This window comes from Akebia trifoliata, chromosome 3 (assembly GCF_017979445.1).
Source record: "Akebia trifoliata isolate Shusen 1 chromosome 3, ASM1797944v1, whole genome shotgun sequence".
Lineage (NCBI taxonomy): Eukaryota > Viridiplantae > Streptophyta > Magnoliopsida > Ranunculales > Lardizabalaceae > Akebia > Akebia trifoliata.
The window spans coordinates 28,934,615-28,946,219 of record NC_141377.1 but is presented as its reverse complement, the minus strand read 5'-3'; positions in this window follow the sequence as shown (position 1 = coordinate 28,946,219).

The following is an 11,605-nucleotide window of genomic DNA, read 5'->3' as shown; positions in this document are numbered from 1 at the left end:
ATACCTCATATGATCACACGAACAAGTCTTTTGAAATTTCTGAGAAAATTCATTATCCCTTGTGTTCCTCTAGAGATAAGATGGTTTCTATTTGAATCTCTTTAGGAATTTATTTCTGTTCCGAGGTCAATGACTTTTATTTCTTGAGCCCGACTCTTATCTTCTTGTCTTTGAATCTAGATTATTAGTTAATTCGTTAATGCGCTCGAGATATTCAAAAATTTTCTTTATCCGATCAATTTTAGATGGGGCACAGACACCTCTATAGACTCGATGAACTAACTTGACTCAATAGAAAAAAGTAAGCTCAATCTAAGGAAAATATGACATTGAAAATTGGACTTGAGCTAACTCAAATAACTCATGAAAACTCAATACAACTACCCATAATGGGCTTGATTAGGACTGAGGACTGAGACATTGCTTACAAACAACATGATTGAGGCACGATGATCTTCATGGAACAACTGTGCGATATTGAGAAATTTTGAGGTCATTTCTAACTGTTGACTTGATATTGACGTTACTCTAACTGACCGGATTTACAACCCTAGCTAGAAGATGGACGATTGAGCTTAGATACAATGATAACCCTTAAACCTCTTTGAAGGTGAATTTAACCAATTTCAGTGTCACCCCTTGATAACATTTTAAATTAACCTTGAGATTTTATTGAATTTTGTGCACCAATCCATTAAAAAATTCATCCATTCAATGATTATTCAGAAGAAAAAATAATTATGTTGCACTCTTGAAAAATATTGGAAAATAATGTTTTTATTTCACAAATCTGATTATTTTTTTGCAACATTTTTTGGTAGTTTTCCACGGTCCATAAAAACTTTTCATGCAAAAATAGATCTTTTGCAAATTTTTCCTTTTTTTTTCTTTTCTTTTGGAAAACATTTTCTTCTGGAAAACATTTTTTTTTTAGAAAACATTTTTTTCTTAGAAAACATTTTTTCTAGAGAATAACACTTTTTCTGGAAAATACTTCTTTTGGAAAATATTTTATTCTGGAAAATATATCTTCTGAAAAAAATGTTTCTTCTAAAGAAGCCTTCTTTTGGAAAATAATCTCTTTTTTTTTTGAAAAATTTTTCTTTTTCTTCTTTGAAAATTCGATTTCCATTTTGATTTAACTGGCCCGGTCCATCATGATTGTTGGATCGGGATGGACTGGGTCATTATTGTAAAGAATGGACTCTTTACTGGGTCGGTGCACCCATTTTACTTTTCAAAAATAAAATTTTGATCCTTGAGGACAATCATGCACTTTGATCTCAACATTCATATCACTCACAAACATTCATCCAACAACAGGCATTCATTCAATAAACAACCCGGGAACACCCACGATAAGTTCGAGTCGTGACCTATGGGGAAGGTTTCTAGACTCTAGGCTTACTACGTGCAATGCATTTTTATCTGGCCACCCTTGCCCAAGCACACCTATATACCTTTCGATACGTAGTGACTTGGTTTGATATACCGTATAGGTGATAATCTAAAACCTCAATTCACTTCTCTGAAGCCAAAAACAGTCAGTTTGATCTCCAGTTGAGAGGTGGCGCACAATGCTGAGCAAGGGCCCACTTAAATACCCCTCGTCTAGAATAGACGTAGTCTATCCCCCTCGTACAGTAGGGTACAGCGGGGCAAGATCTTGCTTAGGCACCGTTTTTGACCAAGAAGTGCAATTGATATACTTAGATTACCTTTTATACCTACGGGTACGAGTCAAGAGTTGTAGCTTTCATAAATGGTTTGGCATCCCACGAGGGGACCGACCACGTACTAGTACTACGTTGGCAATCGGGACATGTGACTGTGTGGCTTACAATAGGACAAAGGCTCAGGTCACCCCAGCCTGGGTGCATCAACATACTTCTCAGAATCACCTGATCAGATGGTATTGATGCCCCCAGTTTGATATACCCTAAGGTACGTGACTGGAGTTGTGGGTTTCATGAATGACGTCGCATCTCCGAAGAGACGGGCCACGCACTACTACTGCCACGTTGGCTAAATGGGACGTGTAAGTGAGTAAAGCAGTAAACGTGCATGTGGTGGTGTTGCAAAACAAGGTGGGGTGTGCCCGGGGCTTTTTCAAACAAATGGGCCCATGGGTCCAATCAAGCCAATCAAGAGAGGATATTAAATCATACAAGTGCAAGCAAACATCGATCAGAAACATACTCATATGATTTAATTCAAGCTTTAAACGTGCACATCTCTAGCATTCATCAATTAGCAAATCAATTAATAAATAAGGGCCTATAATAATTAATTAGATCTAATCATCGCAATAGGCACAATTTTCTATAATTTTTAAGGTCCAATCAATGATCACTTTTAGGTGATCCAAAATAAATCGAGATTCCAATAGGTGTTACATTGATGATAGAATGACAATGGTTGAGATGAGCTCCCTCTCAAGAACATTAATTGTGCCAACATTAGATAAATTCAGATTTTCTGTGAATTAGGAAAATACAATCTGAACTTGCATCGATGATATCTAAGGCTCTCGATAACGAAATCGAGTGAACTCAAGTTCTAAATTAATCTACTCGATGAGATCTACATTTTATTAATAGATGTTCAGACTTAGTTCTCACCAGAATGTTCTGTAAAAACGTTTTAACGTTGCTGTCCCAACTTTCATTCAGAAAAAATTCCAGATTTACAGATTGAACTTGCATCGATGATATCTAAGGCTTCCGATAACGAAATTGAGTGAACTCAAGTTCTAAATTAATCTACTCGATGAGATTTACGTTTTATTAATAGGTTCCCAGATTTAATTCTCACTAGAATATTCTGTAAAAAAGTTTTAACATTGCTGTCCTAACTTTCATTCAGAAATAATTCCAGATTTACAGATTGAACTTGCATCGATGATATCTAAGGCTTACGATAACGAAATTGAGTGAACCCAAGTTCTAAATTAATCTACTCGATGAGATCTACGTTTTATTAAGAGGTTCCCAGACTTAATTCTCACTAGAAGTTTCTATAAAAAAATTTTAACGTTGCTGTCCCAACTTTCATTCAGAAATAATTCCAGATTTACAGATTGAACTTGCATCGATGATATCTAAGGCTTCCGATAACGAAATTAAGTGAACTCAGATTCTAAATTAATCTACTCGACGAGATCTATGTTTTATTAAGAGGCTCTCAGACTTAATTCTCACTAGAATATTCTCTAAAAACGTTTTAATATTTCTGTCCAACCTTCATCATTCCATCAATTTGAATCTTTCATTATTTATGGGTCATCAAAAAGTGATCCCTAATTGAAAAAAAAAAAAATGCAATACCCAAAATCATCTACAATAAAAAATAAATAAATAAATAAACAGAAAAAATAAATAAAATAAATCCAACTAAATAATAAAAAAACTAGGTCATCTTGGCAATGCTCCCATACTTCGGATTTTTCAAGTTTGATCCTCAATAGTCCCCAGTGGAGTCGCCACTGAAAGCGCCCTCGATCCGCGGGGTGCGCGGATCCGCTTTTGACCCTTGAGGTTTGGGAGTCGCCACCTAGTTATTACGGTCTAGGAACCGATCAATGACTCTAAACGGATAAAAACTAATCTAAAACCAAAAAAACTGAATTCGGGGATCAAGTTATGGGGTTGGAAGGTGTTAGGCACCAACCCCGCCCGGCCAAAGCCGGTCTCTACTAAATTCCCAAGTAAATTACATTGCTAGAACCTAGATAAGAAAATAAATAAAAATAAAAGGTTTACCTTTCCGATGGCAAGGACTTGGTTCCCTCAGATCTGACAAAAGAGCTCCTTGTACCGTGCTCCCTTGCTTCGTTCTGTCTCCGGATTTGATTTCGGATCTCCGAGACAAGGTATATTCTTATTTTTGAATCTGAATTCTTCAAGTTCGTTGCAAATTTGGGGGTGTTTTTGGAGGGATTTTAGGTGTTTTCTAGACTAAAATTGAAGGGGGGATGTTAGGTAAGGAGTTGGGGCTCCAAAACTAGGGTTTATGGGGGCTAGGAGAGCTTCTAGACCTACTTCTCTTAGGGTTTATGATTTGATACGAAAATAGGGTGTGAGCACCTCTATTTATAGATGTTTTTAGGGGTTGATTTGGATAGAGTTAGTGTTTAATTAGAGATCTTTTAATAGAGTTGTGTTTTAGTTTGACTTGTTTTAGGTAGAATTGTGTTTTAATTAGAATTGTTTTAGGTAGAATTGTGTTTTAATTCAAATTATTTTAGGTAGAATTATTTTTAAGTTAGAACTCTATTAGATAGAGTTATTTTTTAATTAGAACTCTATATGACTTTTGGTCTTATTTAATTGACTTTTAATGTTTTGACTTTAGTCTTAATTGATTGACTTTCAATATCTTGACTTTAGTCTTGCTTAATTGACTTTAATTTTGACTTCAGTCTCACTTGATTGACTTTAATACCTTGACTTCAGTCTTGCTTGATTTACTTTTAATTTTTGGATAACCCCCTTCCATTATTTCTTTAATTCTTTGGACCCCCAAATGGAGGGGTCCTTAAAGAAATATCCCACGAACCCTCAACAATTTTCCCTGAGAATCCGATTAATCGATTTTTTAGGTTCAAAATTTTAAATTAATTTCATTAATGTTTAAATTTAATTATTTAATTTTTTATTTATTAATTTCGAATTTTTTAATTATGAAAATTGTGAAATTACCGTTTTGCCCCCGAAGAGGACTTTTCACGTTTTAAGTCAGTTTTTGATGTTCTAGGATGTTTTAGAATCAGTTTTTCGTAAGGAATTCAATGGGAATGTTGGTTTGTGTCATTTATGAAAATTTTTATGTGAAATGATTGTGAACTTTATGAGGGGCATTTTCGTAATTTTGTCAAATTTTGTTAAAATTGGTGAAATGATCTATTGATTTCGATTTGTTATTTTATGTGTTCGAGAGAGTTTTCCTAAGCGTAACGTAGGCTCTAAGGTTGTTCTGAGGTTAGGGGTATTTTGATAATTTGGTAATTTTTAGTGATTTTTATCGTGAAGCTTCTTTTTGGTCTGCAAGATGATGATTTCTATGTTTCTGGGGTCGTACTTTCCTAGCGTAGCGTGGTTTCTAAGGTTTTGTCAATTCGAGATACCTCATCTGGATTTCTGAAACAAATCTGGTAACAAAGTAAAGCAATGGAATACACATCCATCATTGGGAATCCTTGCGATCGGGTTGACGAGTTGATTAATCAGGCGGATGCAAAAATGGGGTGTTTACAGCAGCGTCTTATACAATGTCACTAAAAGTAACGTCTTGAAGTTTGTTAAGAATAACATCATCTGTCGGTATGGACTTCCAAGCGGACTAGTGACTAATAATGCCAAAAACTTCAAGAACAAAGATATGATCAAGATGTACGAAGATTTTTAGATCATTCATCACAACTCTGTACCCTACAGACCTAAGATGAACGGAGCAATCGAAGTAGCCAACAAGAATATCAAAAAAATTATTGAGAAGATGGCAGTTACGTGCAAAGATTGGCACGACATGTTACCTTTTGTACTTCATGCCTATTGAACCTCATTCAGGACTTCGACTAGGGTAACTTCGTATTCATTGGTATATGGAATGGAAGCAGTCTTACCTGTAGAGGTCGAGATCCCTTCCCTCCAGATCTTAAAGGAAGCAGAATTAGATGAAACTGAATGGATTCAAGCTCGGTTTGATCAACTAAATCTAATTGAAGAGAAACGCCTTGCAGCCATTTACCATGGACAGATCTATCAACAACGAATAGCTCGTGCCTATAACAAGAAAGTTAAGCCTAGGGATTTCTCGTCGGGAGACCTTATATTGAAGAAGATTATACCAATCCAAGAAGATGTCAGAGGAAAGTTCAGACCGAACTATGAGGGACCATTCATCGTGCAAAAGGTAATGACAGGAGAGGCTCTGATCCTCACAGAAATGGACGAACAAGTCTTCTCGCAACCAATCAATGCTGATACTGTCAAGAAATACTACGCCTAAAACTGATCCTAAAACGACGAAAGGCCATCTTTGCTATTCTAAACCAACTATCAACCTTAGTTAACTCTTTTGAGCCATTACGTTCATTTGTTTACCTAAGACTAGGGTAAGTCAACAATTACAAAAAAAATGGTGACAAAAGAAAAGAAAATCAGAGAAACAGAAAAATCTAAGCATCAAATTACTCTTGGCCCGCATGAGGATAAACTGTGAACGGTTAAAAAATATAAAAAATCAAGAAAGTCAAAAACTCGAACACCTGATCTTGGCTCAATCCAAATCTCTAGCCTAAACAAGTTCGATAGACGCTGACAGGAGACATAGATTACTTTTTCGAAACAAAAATAAACGAATCCCATGTCTAGCCCATTTTAGATAAACTAAGACCTAAACCTTAACCTTTTTATATCATTCCACTACTATAAATCTAAGCCAACGTTTCGTCCCACTAAAAGTCCTTTCTGATCAGGAAATGTTCTAGGACAACATAATGACAATGACATCACCAATGATCTTACGACTTGGTCCGGACCTCCAAGTCTTATTAGTCGTTAGAAAACTCGAGAGGGCAATCTAGGTCGGATAAAAAAAATACAAGCATAGTCTGAAAGGGCATAGTGAAAACTTGAAAGGACGCTATGAGTAAAAGAATCAAACTATGGCAAGATCAAAGCCACCGACACGATGAAAATCCCAAAAAGGACATCGATATGCAAAAATGTGAAAATCGGGTCTGATGAAAATCGAAATTGGCATCAGGGACAATAAATGTTAACAAAAAAAAAACTCCTGGCCCGCAAGAATATAAACTGTGAACGGAAAAAATCCCTCCAAAATCCCAAGACCCAAATAGATAATAGTCTTCCAAAACCAGGGCACTGGGGATGACTCTAAAGGAACCAGAAGAGCAATTGACATTTATATCCTCTGTGGTTGGCAAAAATATCAAGATCGTCACAACCAAAGATTTTACAAACTCTGAATTTATCGTACTTATTTGATAATGACATTTCATAAAATTTTAAAAAGAAAAATTACTATTTTGGTTAATGATGAAAAATCTAGGACTTATTCAAACTTTAAGTTTTTCAAGCATTAGATACACCTAAGGCCAGGTAAGTAAAAAACCTATTTTATTTTTATTACAAAAAAAAAATAGGGTACCATCATTACCACATCGGCGTCCGAAGCATCACGACTCATTAGGTAAGACATGAAGGCATCAAAGCAGGGACCCTGAGCAAGTCTCTCCTGAGATCACTCACCGGGCCTACTGAAGGGAACTATTGTGGGTGCATAACTTTGATCATGCTTATGAGATTCTAAGTGAAGATGAGTACATGTAAACATTCCCGAGGGGAATTAGGCCAAAACCATTTGGATTGAAGTCAAAAGCTTCTCGAGAAATCGTCATTGTTATCATGAATCCCATTAACTTTGTTGAGATCCTTATAGATGTGAATAAGTGGCCCACCGTGTTTTCTAGCATTGTTTCAAGAGCAATGACTCTTGAGGTCGTATTAACAGGCTAGAAGAAAATTATAATGGAGCCCTTCAAGTGATGACAGTAGAATTTCAAGGCCCTTCACCTCTGGTTTCGACTTGAAAGAGTTTCTTTATAAGGTATTGTAAACAACAAGCCAAGGGGATTTGGGTGGTGGTCGATGTTTTCTTGGATCATTTGTGTCCTAACCCGATATTGAGATTCAGAAGAAAGTCATCAGGCGGTTTTATCCAAGAAAATGTCAAATGATTACCTCAAGGTCATGGCAAAGCAGTTCCACAATATATATAGAACATTGGTTAACTTTGACATTGGATTTGGAGCAAGGCGATGGATTACTACCTTAGATCGATAGTGCGAACCCTTTGGAAGTGTTATGGTTAGTAATATGCCAGCTAGAGATATTAGTGTGATAATGAATTAAGAAGTACGAAAGAGTATGTTGATATTGTAAAAGAGTAGCACCGAAACAACAGGCTCGTTCGTAGTCTATGCTCTTGTTGATATTGTTGCGATGAATGCGGCTTTAAATGGGGGTGACTCAGACTATATAGCCCTTCTACCTTAAGACCTTAGTTGATTCGACTCCAACAACAAAACTCCCTCTTGGATAAAAAAAAGTTAAAAATCAAAAATCAAAAATTGAGAAAATACAAAAAAAAATCAAAAAATCTCAAAAATCATCAAACTTTCATCAAATCCAAGACCTCACACGAACTTCGTGCTATAGAGATCAAGGAATTAATAAAACAAAATTCTGTCAAACCCCGTGTTTGAATAGTCATTTTCTACAAAAGTCATCGATTTAATCCGAAATTCGAAGTCGTATTTTACAAAGTTCTCTTACCCGTACAAATAAGGATTTAGTCTATTCTTTACAGTTTTTTGTACGTAATTCCTGCAAAAAAGGGCAGCTGTAGACACCCCAATTTGAACGGACCCTTACTCGAAAGGGCCCAAAAATACACATTTTTTAATAAAAATTGCCAACGGGCCTCAAAAGCCCAAATCAATTGAAATATGGCATTTTGATCTAATCAAGGCCCTTAAGACCCCCTAAGGGTCTAGGGGGCCCACCAAAAGAACTCTCACTACCAACTACTATCCCCAACTCTCACTACCAACCATTATTCTCAACTCTCACTACTAACAACTATCACCAATTCTCACCAAGTCTACCAATCATCTCTTATTAATTCCACATCAAGTCTCACTAAAAAAGGAAAATCCCTACTCTCTCTAATCACCTCTTCCCATTCTCATACTCTTATATTCTACTAAGGACTCAAGAAGACTTAAAGAAAGAGAAAGAATGAAAGAAAAAAAAAATATTGAAGTATTAAGGTGGGTTCAAAGTGCACCCCTTCTTTCTTCTTCTCTACCCTCTCTTCCTCCCTCTTCTATTATCCCATCTCCTCTTCATTTTATTTTAGATGGACTTAGGATGAATGGCCCCCAAGGCAAAGGTTTATAAGGATCATCCCCTTTAATGGGATGATTCTATAATCTAGCTGAAAGCAAATCCCTATTAGGGTACAAATGCACAACACGTGGCACTTTATTTTTCGCATTTTTTTTAAAATCAAAATGACCAAGTTGAGTTGAGGTTACTACTATTTAGAGGGGAGAAAAGGGTGCCTAACACCTTCCCTTTTCTCCAATCGAGCCGTTTACCCTGAATCTCAAGATTTGATCTGTACCTTATCCATTGAGAGTCACTAAACGCCAAAACAACAATTTTTCAAAAAATGTACATCGGGTGACCATTCACACCCACTTACAATATGAATGGTGGCGACTCCAATCCTTAGTAGATGTGACCGTCGTAATGGCGAAAACCGCGTATCTACAACAACAATTTCTTAATCAACAAATGAAATTATATAATAAGTAGGGAATTGGGACATGGATGTGAATACATAAATTCTCTTGTTCTATTAGGCTCCTATCAGCTCTAATTGTAGACATGTTCTCTGCATTCATACAAAACAATGTGTTTGATTAGATAGTTCAAATATGCCAATCTTTTTTTCTTTTTGTTACATACTTTCCAATGCAAAGCATAGTTTATTGGGTGTTTGAATAAGCTTCTTGTGCAATAATGGTGGTGGTAGCTTCTTTTTCAATTTTGAAAGCATAAAGTGACTTTATATATTTTGTGTTCGTGCCGACATTTTCTAAAAATCCCTCACAAAATTTATCACTACCCACCATCACTTTGTTTGCAATCACAGTAATAACATGCTATAGTGGGAAAAAGACAATTGATGGATGTCAAATTAAAAAACAAATCTCACATACATAAAAACCCAAATCAAAAACAAAAATCATAACCATCCTCACTTGGGATTATCATTTAAAATTCCAAAATTAACAAAGGATTAATGTTTTTTTACTTTAAAAAAATATAGTTGCTCTGTGACTAGTTTACTTTTAGAAACAACTACATTATCCAGTTGATTCAAAGAAGAAGAAAAAAAAAAAGCAACAACTTTCTTATAGATTTTACAGGAGAAAATGCAAAAAAAAAAAAAAAAAAAAAAAAAAAAAAAAAAAAATTGATGAAATCGAATGGGTGTTAAAAAAAAAAAACCTTGGATCATTGATGGAAGAAAGGATCGTAGTAGATCTTCACGAGAAGAAGTATGAAATCCGTTGCGTGATCGGTCTTTGCAATAAGCTGATAAGAGTTTTTGTTGGGGTAAAACAACCCACATCCGTATGGTATCCTAATGAAGAACGAAGATTGTTTTATGATTTTTTTTTGTTTTGTTTGGGGGAAATAAAGATCGTGGACTTGTGTTGGAATTTTAAAAAATGTCTAAAGTGTTTTCGTTCTTTGAACTGCAAATTTAATGGGATTTTAGTGCTCCCCGCAACAACAAATGTGAGAAATACTATTGAGGTAATCCGTTGGATAAGTATTCAAAGTGCTCAATTTCAAAATTATTTTTTCGAGAGACAAACATCCAAACGCAAGCTGAAGTGATTTTGACTCCCTGCCTGGACCAAAATCACTTGGAGAATTCAATCCAAATGGGCCATCAATTTTTTAACGTAATTGTTTATCAAATGGGTTGATGGTTACTTAAAGCGGTTTTTACTACAAAAGTAGTGAAAAGCGTTGAAGCGCCATGTTATCAAACTCCTACTTACTAATAAAGAAAGGCTATACGTATATATTTTTAGGTTGTGTTACTATTTTTCTTGGTTATATCATGTTTTATTGATTGAATGTGTAACCTAACTTCGATTATCAGGATCACTTCTCCTCATATTTTAACATGTGTTGACTTATTTCTGTTTCGTGACTCATGTGCTTTACTGTCACAATTTGTTGGATATTGCCATAGATCGTGATGTCATATCTTATGATGGATTTTTCATAAAATGCAACATGTGTCGGATTCTTGTTAGTTTGTTTGGTCATACACTTCTTAATCGCTTTTCTTCATGATCATCCATGTTATGTAACGTTACTTCATGGTTGAATCCTTAACATGCTTTGACACGTGTCAGATGATATCTATTTGATAATTATGGTGTTGATTTTTCTAAATGATGGCATTAAGCTTCAACCTTATTTAATTTTTATTGCAATTTAAACTCCGAAGACTCAAGACCAAGGCCTTCAAGTGCGGTTCATTGGGACTATCCTTCTAACTATGTCATTTTGACTATGGACCTAAATGAATGCTATTCAAGGTCCTTTTCACGGACCCGATTATTCTTACTACTTGATTTTTTTTTTAATTGGATTTGAGTATGACTTGACCCAAGAAAATTTTATCCTCTACATATTTTATATTCACCTTGTTACATAACTTCCCATGATAGGCTTAACATTGTAAGAAGAATCTCTACACTATCCACATGAATGCAATCCTCCAAAATAAGGATTAGTTTGTGTTTTTACCTCTCTTTTTAAATAAAGTATTTTTAATTTGTTTAATAAAAAAAAAATAGATTTTTAATAATTTGAAAAAGATAAAAAAAAAAAAAATCACTAACTTAAAAGATAAATAAATTGAATTAGACGAAAATTTTAATTATTTCTTATATCATTTAGAAAATTCATGTATAGTTTCTAAA